Source organism: Bos indicus, chromosome 2 (assembly GCF_029378745.1).
Source record: "Bos indicus isolate NIAB-ARS_2022 breed Sahiwal x Tharparkar chromosome 2, NIAB-ARS_B.indTharparkar_mat_pri_1.0, whole genome shotgun sequence".
Taxonomy (NCBI): domain Eukaryota; kingdom Metazoa; phylum Chordata; class Mammalia; order Artiodactyla; family Bovidae; genus Bos; species Bos indicus.
Window position 1 is genome coordinate 94377523 of NC_091761.1, and position 16017 is coordinate 94393539.

Below are 16017 nucleotides of genomic sequence, written 5' to 3' on the forward strand. Positions count from 1 at the left end.
AATAGTCTTGGTTTTTTTCTAGATTTTTTATCTTACTATTTGCTAGAAAAATCTGAAGTAATTAAAAAATTAACTGATTCTTAATATCTCAGAAGCCTCAGTTTTAAAGTTGTGTTCTATTTACAATTTTGGGGTTTTTTTCAGTGTTTAGAAATCAAACACTTCGGTCATAACAAGGAAATCCGTTCCCTTAATGAAATCTAGTGGAGTTGAAAAATATGATTTTGAGCAACTTGTTCCTTATGCATGACATGACTTTGTAGAAATACTTTCAATTTTTCAAGACATTAAGATGTGTTTGATTTCAGCTGACTGCACCCTTTTATGCAGTCCCTCTTGTGACCAGCAAGCTTTTTTGAGGGATACCTGTATGCGGATAGGGGTATGTTCATAACATGGTGCAAATATGGTACCATTTCAGTGTCTTTCTCTTTGTAACGTTTGACTTGTACAGGGCTGTGATCCATTAAGTTTTTCCACCAGCTGAGCTAAATAGCCTAGTCTGAGGGAATTACAGCCCAAACAAAAAAGAAATCCTGCTACAGTTGCAACATGGGTGAATTTGATTCACTTCAGTTCAGTCACTCAGTCGTGTCCGACTCTTTGCGACCCCATGGATCGCAGCACGCCAGGCCTCCCTGTCCATCACCAACTCCCGGAGTTCACTCAGACTCACGTCCATCGAGTCAGTGATGCCATCCAGCCATCTCATCCTCTGTCGTCCCCTTCTCCTCTTGCCCCCAATCCCTCCCAGCATCAGAGTCTTTTCCAATGAGTCAACTCTTTGCATGAGGTGGCCAAAGTACTGGAGTTTCAGCTTTAGCATCATTCCTTCCAAAGAAATCCCAGGGCTGATCTCCTTCAGAATGGACTGGTTAGATCTCCTTGCAGTCCAAGGGACTCTCGAGGCTTCTCCAACACCACAGTTCAAAAGCATCAATTCTTCGGCGCTTAGCCTTCTTCGCAGTCCAACTCTTACATCCATACATGACCACAGGAAAAACCATAGCCTTGATTAGACGCACCTTTGTTGGCAAAGTAATGTGTCTCTGCTTTTGAATATACTGTCTAGGTTGGTCATAACTTTCCTTCCAAGGAGTAAGCGTCTTTTAATTTCGTGGCTGCAGTCACCATCTGTAGTGATTTTGGAGCCCAGAAAAATAAAGTCTGACACTGTTTCCACTGTTTCCCCATCTATTTCCTATAAAGTGATGGGACCGGATGCCATGATCTTCGTTTTCTGAATGTTGAGTTTTAAGCCAATTGTTTCACTCTCCTCTTTCACTTTCATCAAGAGGCTTTTTAGTTCTTCTTCACTTCTTGCCATAAGGGTGGTGTCATCTGCATATCTGAGGTTATTGATATTTCTCCTGACAATCTTGATTCCAGCTTGTGTTTCTTCCAGTCCAGCGTTTCTCATGATGTACTCTGCATAGAAGTTAAATAAGCAGGGTGACAATGTACAGCCTTGACATAATCCTTTTCCTATTTGGAACCAGTCTGTTGCTCCATGTCCAGTTCTAACTGTAGCTTCCTGATCTGCATACAGATTTCTCAAGAGGCGGGTCAGGTGGTCTGGTATTCCCATCTCTTTCAGAATTTTCCACAGTTTATTGTGATCCACACAGTCACAGGCTTTGGCAATGTCAATAAAGCAGAAATAGATGTTTTTCTGGAACTCTCTTGCTTTTTCCATGATCCAGTGGATGTTGGTAATTTGATCTCTGGTTCCTCTGCCTTTTCTAAAACCAGCTTGAACATCTGGAAGTTCACGGTTCATATATTGCTGAAGCCTGGCTTGGAGAATTTTGAGCATTACTTTACTACCGTGTGAGATGAGTACAATTGTGCGGTAGTTTGAGCATTCTTTGGCATTGCCTTTCTTTGGGATTGGAATGAAAACTGACCTTTTCCAGTCCTGTGGCCACTGCTGAGTTTTCCAAATTTGCTGGCATATTGAGTGCAGCACTTTCACAGCATCATCTTTTAGGATTTGAAATAGCTCAGCTGGAATTCCATCACCTCCACTAGCTTTGTTCGTAGTGATGCTTTCTAAGGCCCACTTGACTTCACATTCCAGGATGTCTGGCTCTAGGTCAGTGATCACACCATCATGATTATCTGGGTCGTGAAGATCTTTTTTGTACAGTTCTTCTGTGTATTCTTGCCACTTCTTCTTAGTATCTTCTGCTTCTGTTAGGTCCATACCATTTCTGTCCTTTATCGAGCCCATCTTTGCATGACATGTTCCCTTGGTATCTCTAATTTTCTTGAAGAGATCTCTAGTCTTTCCCATTCTGTTGTTTTCCTCTATTTCTTTGCATTGATCTCTGAGGAAGGCTTTCTTATCTCTTCTTGCTAGTCTTTGGAACTCTGCATTCAGATGCTTATATCTTTCCTTTTCTCCTTTGCTTTTCGCTTCTCTTCTTTTCACAGCTATTTGTAAGGCCTCCCCAGACAGCCATTTTGCTTTTTTGCATTTCTTTTCCATGGGGATGGTCTTGATCCCTGTCCCCTGTACACTGTCACGAACCTCATTCCATAGTTCATCAGGCACTCTATCTATCAGCTCTAGGCCCTTAAATCTATTTCTCACTTCCACTGTATAATCATACAGGATTTGATTTAGGTCATACCTGAATGGTCTAGTGGTTTTCCCCACTTGCTTCAATTTAAGTCTGAATTTGGTAATAAGAAGTTCATGATCTGAGCCACAGTCAGCTCCCAGTCTTGTTTTTGCTGACTGTATAGAGGTTCTCCATCTTTGGCTGCAAAGAACATAATCAATCTGATTTTGGTGTTGACCATCTGGAGATGTCCATGTGTAGAGTCTTCTCTTGTGTTGTTGGAAGACGGTGTTTGCTATGACCAGTGCATTTTCTTGGCAAAACTCCATTAGTCTTTGCCCTGCTTATATTTGCTTTGGCCTGTATTCCAAGGCCAAATTTGCCTGTTATCCAGGTGTTTCTTGACTTCGTACTTTTGCATTCCAGTCCCCTATAATGAAAAGGACATCTTTTTTGGGTGTTAGTTCTAAAAGGTCTTGTAGGTCTTCATAGAACTGTTCAGTTTCAGCTTCTTCAGCATTACTGGTTGGGGCATAGACTTGGAGTACTGTGATATTGAACGGTTTGCCTTGAAAACGAACAGAGATCATTCTGTCGTTTTTGAGATTGCATCCAAGTACTGCATTATGGACTCTTTTGTTGACCATGATGGCTACTCTATTTCTTCTGAGGGATTCCTGTCCGCAGTAGTAGATATAATGGTCATCTGAGTTAAATTCACCCATTCCAGTCCATTTGAGTTCGCTGATTCCTAGAATGTTGACATTCACTCTTGTCGTCTCTTGTTTGACCATTTCCAATTTGCCTTGATTCATGGACCTGACATTCCAGTTTCCTATGCAATATTGCGCTTTACAGCATCGGACCTTGCTTCTATCACCAGTCACATCCACAGCTGGGTATTGTTTTTGCTTTGGCTCCATCCCTTCATTCTTTCTGAAGTTATTTCTCTGCTATTCTCCAGTAGCATATTGGGCACCTACTGACCTGGGGAGTTCCTCTTTCAGTATCCTATCATTTTGCCTTTTCATACTGTTCATGGGGTTCTCAAGGCAAGAATACTGAAGTGCTTTGCCATTCCCTTCTCCAGTGGACCACATTCTGTCAGACCTCTCCACCATGACCCGTCCATCTTGGGTTGCCCCACTGGCATGGCTTAGTTTCATCGAGTTAGACAAGGCTGTGGTCCTAGTGTGATTAGATTGACTAGTTTCCTGTGAGTATGGTTTCGGTGTGTCTGCCCTCTGATGCACTCTTGCAACACCTACCATCTTACTTGGGTTTCTCTTCCCTTGGGCGTGGGGTATCTCTTCATTGGTCAGTGTTAATTTCTATTTGTAGCTGAACTCATTTCAGGTGTTATATCTCTTAATTCCTAGAAACTACAGGTGCTAACAAAACTACTGACATAGTTAACCTTAAATAACCCTATTTTGCCCAGTAAAATTCCTGGTACTCAAATTTGGCTAACGTTGAGCACCTGCCTCTTGAGAAATCTGTATGCATGTCAGGAAGCAACGGTTAGAACTGAACACGGAACAACAGACTGGCTCCAAATCAGGAAAGGAGTACGTCAAGGCTGTATATTGTCACCCTGCTTATTTAACTTATATGCAGAGTACGTCATGAGAAATGCTGGGCTGGATGAAGCACAAGCTGGAATCAAGATTGCTTTGAGAAATATCAATAACCTCAGATATGCAGATGACACCACCCTTATGGCAGAAAGTGAAGAAGAACTAAAGAGCCTCTTGATGAAAGAGAAGAGTAAAAAAGTTCACTTAAAGCTCAACATTCAGAAAACGAAGATCATGGCATCTGGTCCCATCACTTCATAGCAAATAGATGGGAAAACAATGGAAACAGAGACTTTATTTTGGGGGGGCTCAAAAATCACTGCAGATGGTGACTGCAGCCATGAAATTAAAAGATGCTTGCTCCTTGGAAGAAAAGTTATGACCAACCTATTAAAGACAGCATATTCAAAAGCAAAGACATTACTTTGCCAACAAAGTTCCATCTAGTCAAAGGTATTGTTTTTCCAGTAGTCATGGATGTGAGATTTGGACCATAAAGAAAGCTGAGTGGGGAAGAACTGATGCTTTTGAACTGTGGTGTCAGAGAAGACTCTTGAGTCCCTTGGACTGCAAGGAGATCCAACTAGTCCATCCTAAAGGAAATCAGTCCTGAATATTCATTGGAAGGACTGATGCTGAAGCTGAAGCTCCAATACTTTGGCCACCTGATGTGAAGAACTGACTAATTGGAAAAGACCTTGATGCTGGGAAAGATTGAAGGTGGCAGGAGAAGGGGATGACAGAGAATGAGATGGTTGGATGGCATCACAGACTCAATGAACATGAGTTTGAGTAAACTCCGGGAGTTGGCAATGGACACGGAGGCCTGGCGTGCTGCAGTCCATGGGGTCACAAAGAGTCTGACATGACTGAGCGACTGAACTAAACTGAGCACCTAATATATCTTGGGAACTTTGCTGGACACTTTTTAATTTAAATGTATTTATTTTAGTTAGAGGCTACTTAGTTTACAATATTGTAGTGGTTTTGCCATACACTGACATTCATGTCAGTGTGTGCTGTACACTTCTTTCTATGGGCTCTGGTTTAATTCCCCGAACAGCTCCAAAAAAATACTATTTTTCTTTCCTTCCTCCCCTCCTCCTACTCCTTTCCCCTTATGTTTTAAATACTGTTGGGATAATTACCTTCACTTTCAAGGAGTGTAGATCTTCTTGGGCTTTCCAAAGATTCCAAATCCTTTTGCTGTATAGTTGCTGAGGTACCTACCACTGCTCTATACTCTATATCTGGAAATGCTGTTTCTGCCATTTTTTTGTAATTTAGTCACTAAGTTGTGTTCAACTCTTTTGGGACGCCATGGACTGTAGCCTTCCAGGCTTCTCTGTCTGTAGGGTTTCCCAGGCAAGAATACTAGACTGGGATGCCATTGCCTTCTCTAGGGGCTCTTCCCAACCCAGGGATCGAACCTGCGGCTCCTGCATTGACAGGCATATTCTTTACCACTGAGCCACCTGGGAAGCCCTTCTGCCATTTACTCTTTGCCAAAAACAGAGTAGCCAGCAATTAGATCTCCCTTTCATTCACTAGTGGCAGCCAGTGGCTTATTTCACCCTTGTGAAGGTCTAGTTCCTATGTCTATCCATTGTTTTGAGGAGTGCATATATATATTGATATGTATATGTGTCAGCTGAAACACTGCGGTTAAGAGAGATTTCCTTCCTGATCCTAAAAGTGGACAGTATATGTGGAGCACTAGTGTAATTAGAAATGTTACCTACGGTTGTAAAATTGTACTTTCTAAAAAATCTAATCAATGGATGAAGTGACCTGGAACCATGAATGCCAGAGTTTACCTATGTGATCTTTAAAGCAGTGTCTTTTATTTATTCTGTTATGCCTTAATTTCACAAGTAGCTTGTTTAGCCTTTAGCTGAAATAAGAAATGCTTGCCTTAATATTTTTACTATTATTAGAAATTTTAATTGATCTGCCTTTTGGTATTAGTGAATTTAATTTTTCAAAAATTAACCACCTTATTGTGGACACTAGTGAAGTTATGAAAATACTACCTAGGGACTTCCCTGGCAGTCCAATGGTTAGGACTCCCATACTTTTCACTGCAAAGGGCTCGGGTTCAAGCCCTTGTCTGGAATCTAAGATCCCAAAAGCCACAGGGTGCGGCCACAAAAAACAAAATACCACCTAGATTCACAGATTGTGTGGATTTAAAGTGAAGGATTTATGCATGTTTAATATATTAGATGTCTTTAAGCAATAAAGCCCTACCTTTATTAGCAAATGTGTGCTGACAGAATCACCAGTGACATCAGACATTATTATACAAATTTAGTGGGTTTCGGGAGAAGTAGGGGTATGATTATAAACCTTCCCTAATCACAGAAATGTTTCTCTTAACATTTCTAAAGGCAAACTCTGAAGTCATATCAAAAGGTCCCTAGTGTGAAGCCTTCCAAGGAGGTAAAAAGAAGTGGAGTGTGTTCAGAGCCTAAAAGTTTTCAAAAATCATACTGTTGATTTCAGAGAAAGAGCAGTGAGCAGTCCTGAGGAGAGATCTTAGTTCCCTGCCCAGGAATTAAATCTGGGTCACCTGGATGAAAACCAAGAATCCTAGCCACTAGATCATTGGAGCTAGAAGCAAAGTGGCCCTGGCTTTTGCCCCTGTTTGAAAACAAGAATGTTTCAAGGAGGCAAAACTGTAAAAACAGGTACAAAGTTTATAATTAGAGAGACAGCACAATGTGTGGGAGATCTCACAGGAAAACGGTTTGTTTATCCAGCTTAGAAGCAGGGCAGAGATATACACCCGGAGAGAAAGGGTATGGGCATCTTCTCTAGAGAGTAGTACAGTAAGTCAGAAACTAGGCAGAGATGCACACCGGGAGAGGAGCACGGAAGTTCTGAGTGCAGAGCAGCGCAGTATGGAGGCGATGTAGATCACTTATATAGGACAGTCCTTCCAAGTCTTTGTTTACCCTTGGCCAGTTATCTTGTTTCTTTCTTCACACCTGACTGATCCGTGGGTCCTCCCCAAGATACATGTGCAACCTTTTTGCTAAGCTGGATCCCACTCTAGAGGCCTAAGAGTGCATGTCCACACTTACTATGGGTGGGCCTCCCCACTCCATTTCTGCCTTCCAAGAAGCCCCCAAGAACCCTTCCTGCACATGTGCAGACAGGGAGGCTTTCCTTGACCTCAGGAGCAGGTACTTTATCTCTCTGTTCTAGCAGAGCTCAGCTTTTACCACTAGCTTTGTCCTTGGAGTGTCTGGGTGAGAATAAAGCTTGGATTTTATTCTACTTGACAAATACCAGATGTCCAGCCCAGAGGCCCACTGTCTCCTGCCTCACTATTACGGTGGCCATACATGTACAATTTTTTTTTTTTACTTTCTGTTTTGGAAACATTTGTTGGTAATGTTTCTATCTAAAACAAAGATTTTAGTTTTCTTATGGTTTTTATGCCCTGACGAAAACATTTTTGAGACAAGCATTATATTTGGGACATATCCTCATCATAGCTTTAGGTTATTTGAATGTGAAATTTCTATATTAGAGATTGAACTACAGTCAAAGCACACACGATCAGGTAATCTCCAAGTTCTGACACCTACCCAAGGGCACTGAATCCTGGAAACAACTATCTAATACCAAGCCAGAAATGTCTTTTTTTTTTCAAATCCCCATAAGGGATAGAAGATACTCTCCAGGAGGCAGATAGTCACCTGCAGCAGCAGGGACAGGACATGTCCCCAGTGCCATATCACTGCCTTGTCACACTGCAGGCAAAGAAGGTGACATCACTTCAGCCTTGGCAGTCTCTGGCCATTTCTTTTGACCCCAACCTTCAGTTCAGTTGCTCAGCTGTGCCCGACTCTTTGCGACCCCATGGACTGCAGCATGTCAGGCTTGCCTGTCCCTCACCAACTCCTGGAGCTTGCTCAAACTCATGTCCATTGAGTCGGTGATGCCATCCAACCATCTTATCCTCTGTTGTCCCCTTCTCCCATCTTCAGTCTTTCCCAGCATCAAGGTCTTTTCCAATAAGTCAGTTCTTCACATCAGGTGGCCAAAGTACTGGAGCTTCAGCTTCAGCATCAGTCCTTCCAATGAATATTCAGGACTGATTTCCTTGAGGATGGACTGGTTGGATCTCCTTGCAGACCAAAGGACTCAAGAGTCTTCTCCAATACCACAGTTCAAAAGCATCAGTTCTTCACCACTCAGCTTTCTTTATGGTCCAACTCTCATATCCACACATGACTACTGGAAAAACAAGACCTTTGACTAGACGGACCTTTGTTGGCAAAGTAATGTCTCTGCTTTTTAATATGCTGTCTAGGTTGGTCATAACTTTTCTTCCAAGGAGCAAGCATCTTTTAATTTCATGGCTGCAGTCACCATCTGCAGTGATTTTGGAGCTCCCCAAGATAAAGTCTCTCACTGTTTCCATTGTTTCCCCATCTATTTGCCATGAAGTGATGGGACTGGATGCCATGATCTTCATTTTCTGAATGTTGAGTTTTAAGCCAACTTTTTAACTCTCTTCTTGCACTTTCATCAAGAGGTGCTTTAGTTCTTCTTCACTTTCTTCCATAAAGGTGATGTCATCTGTATATTTTGATTCCAGCTTGTGCTTCATCCAGCCCAGCATTTCTCATGACGTACTCTGCATGTAAGTTAAATAAGCAGGGTGACAATATACAGCCTTGAGGTACTCCTTTCCTGATTTGGAACCAGTCTGTTGTTCCATGTCCAGTTCTAACTGTTGCTTCGTGACCTGCATACAGATTTCTCAGGAGGCAGGTCAGGTGGTCTGATATTCTCTTCTTAGACTGACCTTAGACTGAGGAAAACACCTCTCCAACTGAAGCTGTGTTTTAAGTAATGGTTAGTAGAAAGAAGGGGCTTCCCTGTGGCTCAGACAGTAAAGAATCTGCCTGCAGTGCAGAGGACCCAGGTTCTATCCCTGGGTTGGGAAGATCCCCTGGAGAAGGGAATGGCTTCCCACTCCAGTATTCTTGCCTGGATAACTCCATGGACAGAGGAGACTGAGCCTAAACCTGGAGGGCTGCAGTCCATGGGGTCACAAAGAGTGGGACACAACTGAGCGACTAATACTTTTCACTTAGTAGAAACAAACACCCCCCAAAGCAGTATCAAAGGTTAGATTTGAGCAAAATTGTGATAGTCAACTGTTTCTAAAACTTGTAATGAGAAAACTGTGTCCCCAAGGTGATTGTTAGCTAAAACATTGTAATAAGAAAAGAAATCCATGGAGTCCTCAGAATAATAGGCAGAGATCAACACAAAGGTGACTGTTTTGCTACGTTCCTGGTTAAGCAAGCTTTGTAGACCCACTAGGAACTTAACTACTATTTCCATGGGAAAATTAATCCCGGGTTCCAAATAGCTAATTTACAGTGATACTCTGCAACACAATCCATTAATAAGTTTGGGCTTCCTGTGCTATAGTATCTTTGACATAGATTTGTTACAGGGTGCCAGAATTCAAGTAAGGATGGGGAAGGGGGGTAGTGGGAAATCCTCTCATTCAATTAAAGTAAGAAATAACCATTAACACAATTTAAACAGCTTGATTTAAATTCAGGTAAAGGAGATTTTCGAAGCTATGAAATGATGAGGCCAGTTGTAGTACACCAGTAAGAAGAAATGACTTCAGTCAATAAAAATTGTACTGTTTATACACTGATGTTTCTGTTTTATGTCTGTTTGAGTGCTTTATGGTCCTATAGTAGTTATTTGCATTTTGTTTTCTTCTTAAGGAAAACCAGAAAGAGAAATGAAGGCATAGACGTAGGTAAAATTTTACTAAAAACTACATAACCTAGATTCCTGCTATTATCCTGATGCTGTTTTACCCCACAGAGCAAGCCCTGCCCATTCCTGTCATGATGCCTCTGTTCTCAGCTTTGCCAATTAAGTCCCACTCTGCCCTGATGCTATGCTCACAATCTTCTTTCTGAAGCCTTCTGGTGCCAATCTGAGTGTACCGTATTCTTACTCTGTGCCTTGAGTTGTTTTCCAGAACTTTCTTCCCCCCTGATATGTTTCTTTTGTGCAGGAGGAGCTGAAGTAGTTTCAGAGGTTAGTCTCCAGTCCAGGCTATCTGGTTTAGAAACTTGGCTCTACCATTTTCCTTGGTAGTATGACCCTAGGCAAGCTGCTTAGCCTCTCAGGGGTAATAATAGTACCTACCTCATTGTATTGTTGTGAGATTACAGGGCATAATGCATAAGGCAGAGCCTTAGTGCCATGTGAAGGTCAGCTGCTCTCTGGTTACTTGCCAATAAACATCTTGCAGGCAGCACAGCCCAAGGTCAGGGAGTGCAGTTTTGTTTGTGTTTTGTTTTTAAACATTACCAAGACAGTGGACTTAGCAGCACTAGTCACAAGTTGAATTAACTCAGCACAGAAAAAGACAACAACTATGATTATAGCATACCAAATATCTACACCACAATACCTACAAAAACAATCAATTGACTCTTTTTTTCTAAATACTCAGATAGTTGATAGTCTGCAGCAAAGAATTTTAAGATTAGCTGAGATCTGAGTGTCCTTCAGACTCACCCAAGGTCTTAAAAACTGTAAAATGAAATACGGAAGAGTCCATACAGAATACAGAAGAGAAATAATGTGACCAGTTTACACCTTTTCATTAGCTGTTCTAAAGAGAAAGTGTTAGTTTCTCAGTTGTGTCCGACTCTTTGCAACGCCATGGACCATTAGCTCACCAGGCTCCTCTGTCTATGGAATTCTCCAGGCAAGAATACTGGAGTGGGTAGCCATTCTCTTCTCTAGGAGATCTTCCCAACCCAGGGATCGAACCTGGGCCTCCAACATTGGAGGCAGGTGCTTTACCATCTGAGCCACCAGGGAAGCCCGTTCTAAAGGGGGGGGGGGGGGGGGGGCATTTAAATTTCAACATGAGATCTTGAAGAAGACTTTTCTGACAAGACATGGAAAGGTTTATGAAATATCTTCAAAACAAGTAACCCCACACAAAAAAAAAAACATAGGTGTTTGACACATATTTCCAGTGAAATGTTTAATAGGGCAGGTACTAGTTCATTGTTTAAAATGTACCTACAGTGTTAAATAGTAGACAAACTGGGGGGTTTAGATAAGAAAACCATGTGTGACTCCCAAAGCTAATATTTATTTACTAGCTGTACAAACTCGGAGAAGGCAATGGCACCCCACTCCAGTACTCTTGCCTGGAAAATCCCATGGATGGAGGAGCCTGGTAGGCTGCAGTCCATGGGGTCGCTAAGGGTCGGACACAACTGAGCAACTTCCCTTTCACTTTTCTTTTTTTTTTTTTTCTTTCACTTTTCACTTTCATGCATTGGAGAAGGAAATGGCAACCCACTCCAGTGTTCTTGCCTGGAGAATCCCAGGGACGGGCGAGCCTGGTGGGCTGCCGTCTATGGGGTCGCACAGAGTCGGACACGACTGAAGCAACTTAGCAGCAGCTGTACGAACTAAGTTTCCCCAGCCCCTCAAACCTCAGTGCGCTCATTCTCAACACGATTGATTGAATAAGGTGAGTGATAGACCATATATAGTATACTGTATGACATGTAACAGCCACTCCACAACTGTCCATTCCCATTTTTGCCACTGAATTCATAGAAAGTGCCTGGAATTAAGGTAGGATTTTAATTAGAAAACTGTAAAAGAGGGTCTTGCTCTAGAAGCAGTTCCTAAAGTATTGAAGAACAAATACCTAATTAGAACCCTACTTACATAATTTCCCCAGTAGCTCAGATGGTAAAGAATCTGCTTGCATGTGGGAGACCTTGGTTCAATCCCTGGGTTAGGAAGATCCCCTGGAGAAGTGAATGGCTACCCACTCCAGTATTCTTGCCTGGAAAATTCCATGGACAGGAGAGCCTAGTGGACTACAGTCCATGGGGTCACAAAGAGTCGGACAGGACTGAGCAACTTTCACTTTATTTTCACTTACATATTTACTATTTTCTTGCATAATTTGTGTGAGGTTTTTCTTTTTGACTAGTTATTACTGCTTTTGACAAAATTATCTTTTAAAAATATGATCGAACTGTATATTTTCACAAGAGGCTCAATCAACACAAAACCACAAGTGTTTATTCACTTAGCCATGTTCCTTCCAGACAGCTATGCATTTCCCTGGCACTTGGCTTTAACAGAAAATGATGACGAGGGACTTCCCTGGTGGTCCAGCGGGTAAGACTCTGTGCTCTCAATGCAGGGGACCCAGGATCCATCCCTGGTCAGGGAACTAGATCCCACGTGCCACAGCCAAGAGTCTGCATGCCACAGTGAAGATCTCAAAAGCTGCAACTAAAACCCAGCGCAGCTAAAAATAAATAAAAAAATTTTTTTAAATGATGATAAGTCTTCTTGTTCAGGGTATTGCATGATACAGTGGCGAGAGACCTCACCTCAACTCTGTGGCATAGAGTGTTTACAAGAGGGAACTTAAGAAATCAGTTTGGCAGCTTATGACCTACTGGAGAGAATAGTGATATAGAAGAGAAAATATCCAAAGTCATTGTGGTTGATGTATTATTTCACAAAAAGATATTCTCTTCAGTTACAGATGCGTGTATGTATATTTTTATGGTGGATTAGGGACAAAAAATTGAAGAGATACTGGTGTATCTTATGAGGCTGACATTTGTAGCATCCTGCAGTAGTTAAATAGTGAGCAAATCAGTCCCCATCCTCATTGGCTTTATAGTCTTAGCACAGGATAAGGGTTTGAACTGACCTGGTTGAGAAGAACTTGGAGACCACTGGGATTAAAAATATTTTAAGTTCCCCACCCCCCTCCCGGCCCCCACCCCCCACTTCTGGTCAAGCTAGGCACCTCTGTAGTAGATTTGTTGGCTGATTATAACATCTGACCTGGATAGGTTATCTCATCAAAATACAGTTTAGCCATGCAGTTTTGCTTGCCATACCTCAACGACACCAAGGAGCCAGTGTGTGGTCAGAAGAATGAAAGAGAACCTGGGAACACGAGGTTTTCTTTGCTGAGAAAAATCAACAGGCTTGTGTTGTGATTCAAGTCAATGAAGAATTAGATCAGCTGAACATTAAATTGTTTACCTATAAGTCAAAGATAACTTGAATCTCAAATGAGGTGTTTATGACTAAAAGGATGTCTTTTTTTTCACACAGCAGGTTTTGACTGTATAGAACTTGATTCAAAAGATGGGATTTATTGCAAAGGTTAACTTCCTAACAGTCAAAAGTAAGAGACAGCCAGAGTTGGTTAACCTTCTCAGTTAGCGGCTTATTTATTGCACATTTATTGGGCATGGTATTTGGTTAGGTTCTGCAGGGAAGTAAAAGAAGATACTGATATAATTCACAGTTGTGAACTTAGGATCTAGTTGCAGAGGTAGATAATATCCAGGAAGCCCCTGGAGAACAAGTAAGAGCTTCTAGTAGGGAATGGAAGGGGCAGAGCAAGAAGAGGAGGCTGCCTTGGGTTATTGTGGGGGATCCACCCAACTGAGTAGCCCAGGGACCTCAGGCTGCTCTCAGAACTCGGAGCCTCTCCCATGCCTTCTAAAAATCAATGAGAGAGCTTGTGTAGATTTAAGGAGACCTGTGGACAGCTCTACCACAGTCCTGGTATGTAGAAGATACTAAATCAGTGTTTGTTGAATCTAAATGGAGAAAATTTTTATTTACCTGGACAGAGGAAAGAAATAACATTTGCCAAAGCAGGAGTGAGCATGTCTCAACAGAAGGTGTGTTGGGAAAGATAGAGGAAAAGGAAGTAGTAGGGGAAGGGCTCAGTTAAGAGGATCTTGAAAGCCAAGGCAAAAAGTTCAACAGATGTAACAGGCAATGAAGAAGGCAATTATTTATACTTAAACAAAAAAAGAAAAATCTGCTATTTAATTATTCAAGGAGTACCTATGAATCATTTATAGTGTGCTAGGCACTGTGGTTAAGATATGGGGAAATGGCATCTCTGCCCTCAAGTGGCTTAAGTCTGACAAGAAAAGTAAGAACTATTGCTTTGGGATGTTTTATTTATATACAAATCTAGTTTTACTTTTCTTTATTCCCTTCCACCCCTTGCCCGGTAGAGCAGTCGTAGTTCCCTGACCAGGGATTGGACCTTCACCCCTTGCATTGGAAGCACAGAGTCTTAACCACTGGACCACCAGGGAAGCCCCAGATCCTGGTTTTAAAAATATAAACTCCTTGAAGGCTAGCTGTTTTGTCCTTTTTTTTTTTCCCTCTTGATCTGTTTTGTTGACTTAGCATGTAGAATAGTGCCTAGCACACAATATGCACCATAAATATTTATTGAATTAATTTGAAATTTTGAGTTTTTAAACAGTACAATCTCTTTGAGACTAATATGATAATTAACATATGACTTTTAGATAGGTTAAGTGAGAAAAGTTCTAAGAAAGCTTGTGTTGGACTTACTGTTGTCAATCTCAATACAAGAGTCCAAGATGATTAGTAAAATATCTGTACAATTCTAATTATGTCAATAACCTTTGAGCATTGTATTCCATTTGACCATGTTAAAGTCCTGCTAAAAAAAAACCTGGGAGTGGTGTTAAGTATTCTACTTTTTTCTATTGGCATATTCTGTTGTACATTCTTTTTTTTTTTGCCACACTGCTCAACTTGTGGGATCTTACTTCCCTGACCAGGGATCAAACCTGCATTGGAAGCGCAGAGTCTGAACCACTGGACCGCCATGGAAGTCCTTATACTCTATTTTTAAATAACTAATGTCAGTTAATGCTGAAAACTTGTCAGGTTAAAAATTGAAAATACAGCATAAGAGAATCATCCAAAGTAAAAGGCAAACGTACAAAAGGAAAACAATATGGCTTTCATTAAAGCCGTTTTGTGGAAACTCTCGAGCGTATTTGAGCAAATGTCCTCGAGTATCCCCTTCTGCCACTTTTTAGGGTGGGATCAGTTTTACCATCTGCTCTTGCAGGTAATGTGACAGCTGTTGATTAACTAACAGTGTTCCCTGAGTTTTGCTGTCACCATAGATGATTCTGGAACATAAGAACAAAAGATTTGTCAGAATAGCTTTCCTAACACAAGTTTCCTTTAAATTATAGACAGGAGAAAGAAAATCAATATTGACCAGCTGGGAAGAATTAAATAAATATTTACATAGTCATAAATCATTTCAGTTTTCTCAGAGCTTATTACCATGATGTTTTATATATCTAAATGTTTTAAATGTGTAAAGAAAGAGCAATTAAGTAATTTAATACCAACAGAATTTAGACTTCAAATGGGGAAAGAGTAGATCATCTCAGTTGTGGTAAGATACACAGATGCTTCCTGTTGCTCTGTCCAGGACGATGTTAACATTAACCTCAGAGGAGGCCGTTAAGCCAGCCTTGAGCTAGATGGTAGGCACTAGGTTTCTCTCTATGGAGGAAGGAGGGAAGAATTACCTTACAAGTATAAGCAGCAAAGTCAGAGTACTTCATGCAATAATATGATGAAGTGATAAATTATCATTTAATCTCTATAGCATGTGTCCAGTTTTCTAAAATGAAGCTGAGAAAAAAATTATAAGGAAAGAGATTGATGATACCATTCTTAGAAAACTTATGCACATACCCCATGCCGGTCATTAATCTTTTTTTTTTTCTATTGGAAGGGGATTTCTATCTTGTATGAATCAAACTGTTCATACAAACTGTGTGTTAGTTTTTTTGCTTCCCTCTCTGTATCTTGAATTCAGGAAACTTTTAAAATGTTCATTCTTTTAAGCTATTGAAAAGATTTTGTGTATTTATAGTTTTACATGCTAACTTCCTAATTTGAAATAAAAGCAAAAAGCAAACATCAAAGCAACAACCACAAAAGCC

The 16017-nt window shown here is 41.1% G+C and overlaps 1 long non-coding RNA gene and 1 other non-coding gene across 2 annotated transcripts in view; one reads left to right on the plus strand and one right to left on the minus strand.

Moving 5' to 3' along the window:
* Positions 1–10957: 10957 nt before the first annotated feature.
* On the minus strand, positions 10958–11029 carry TRNAW-CCA (transfer RNA tryptophan (anticodon CCA)). Its single transcript has one exon. It is a non-coding gene; the product is annotated as a tRNA-Trp (tRNA).
* A 41-nt stretch (positions 11030–11070) lies between these two features.
* LOC109569927 (uncharacterized) overlaps positions 11071–16017 on the plus strand; it is a 29330-nt gene continuing 24383 nt past the window's right edge. The window contains exon 1 of the long non-coding RNA XR_011561505.1: positions 11071–11696. This is a non-coding gene — a long non-coding RNA (uncharacterized lncRNA). The remainder of the gene's footprint in view (positions 11697–16017) is intronic.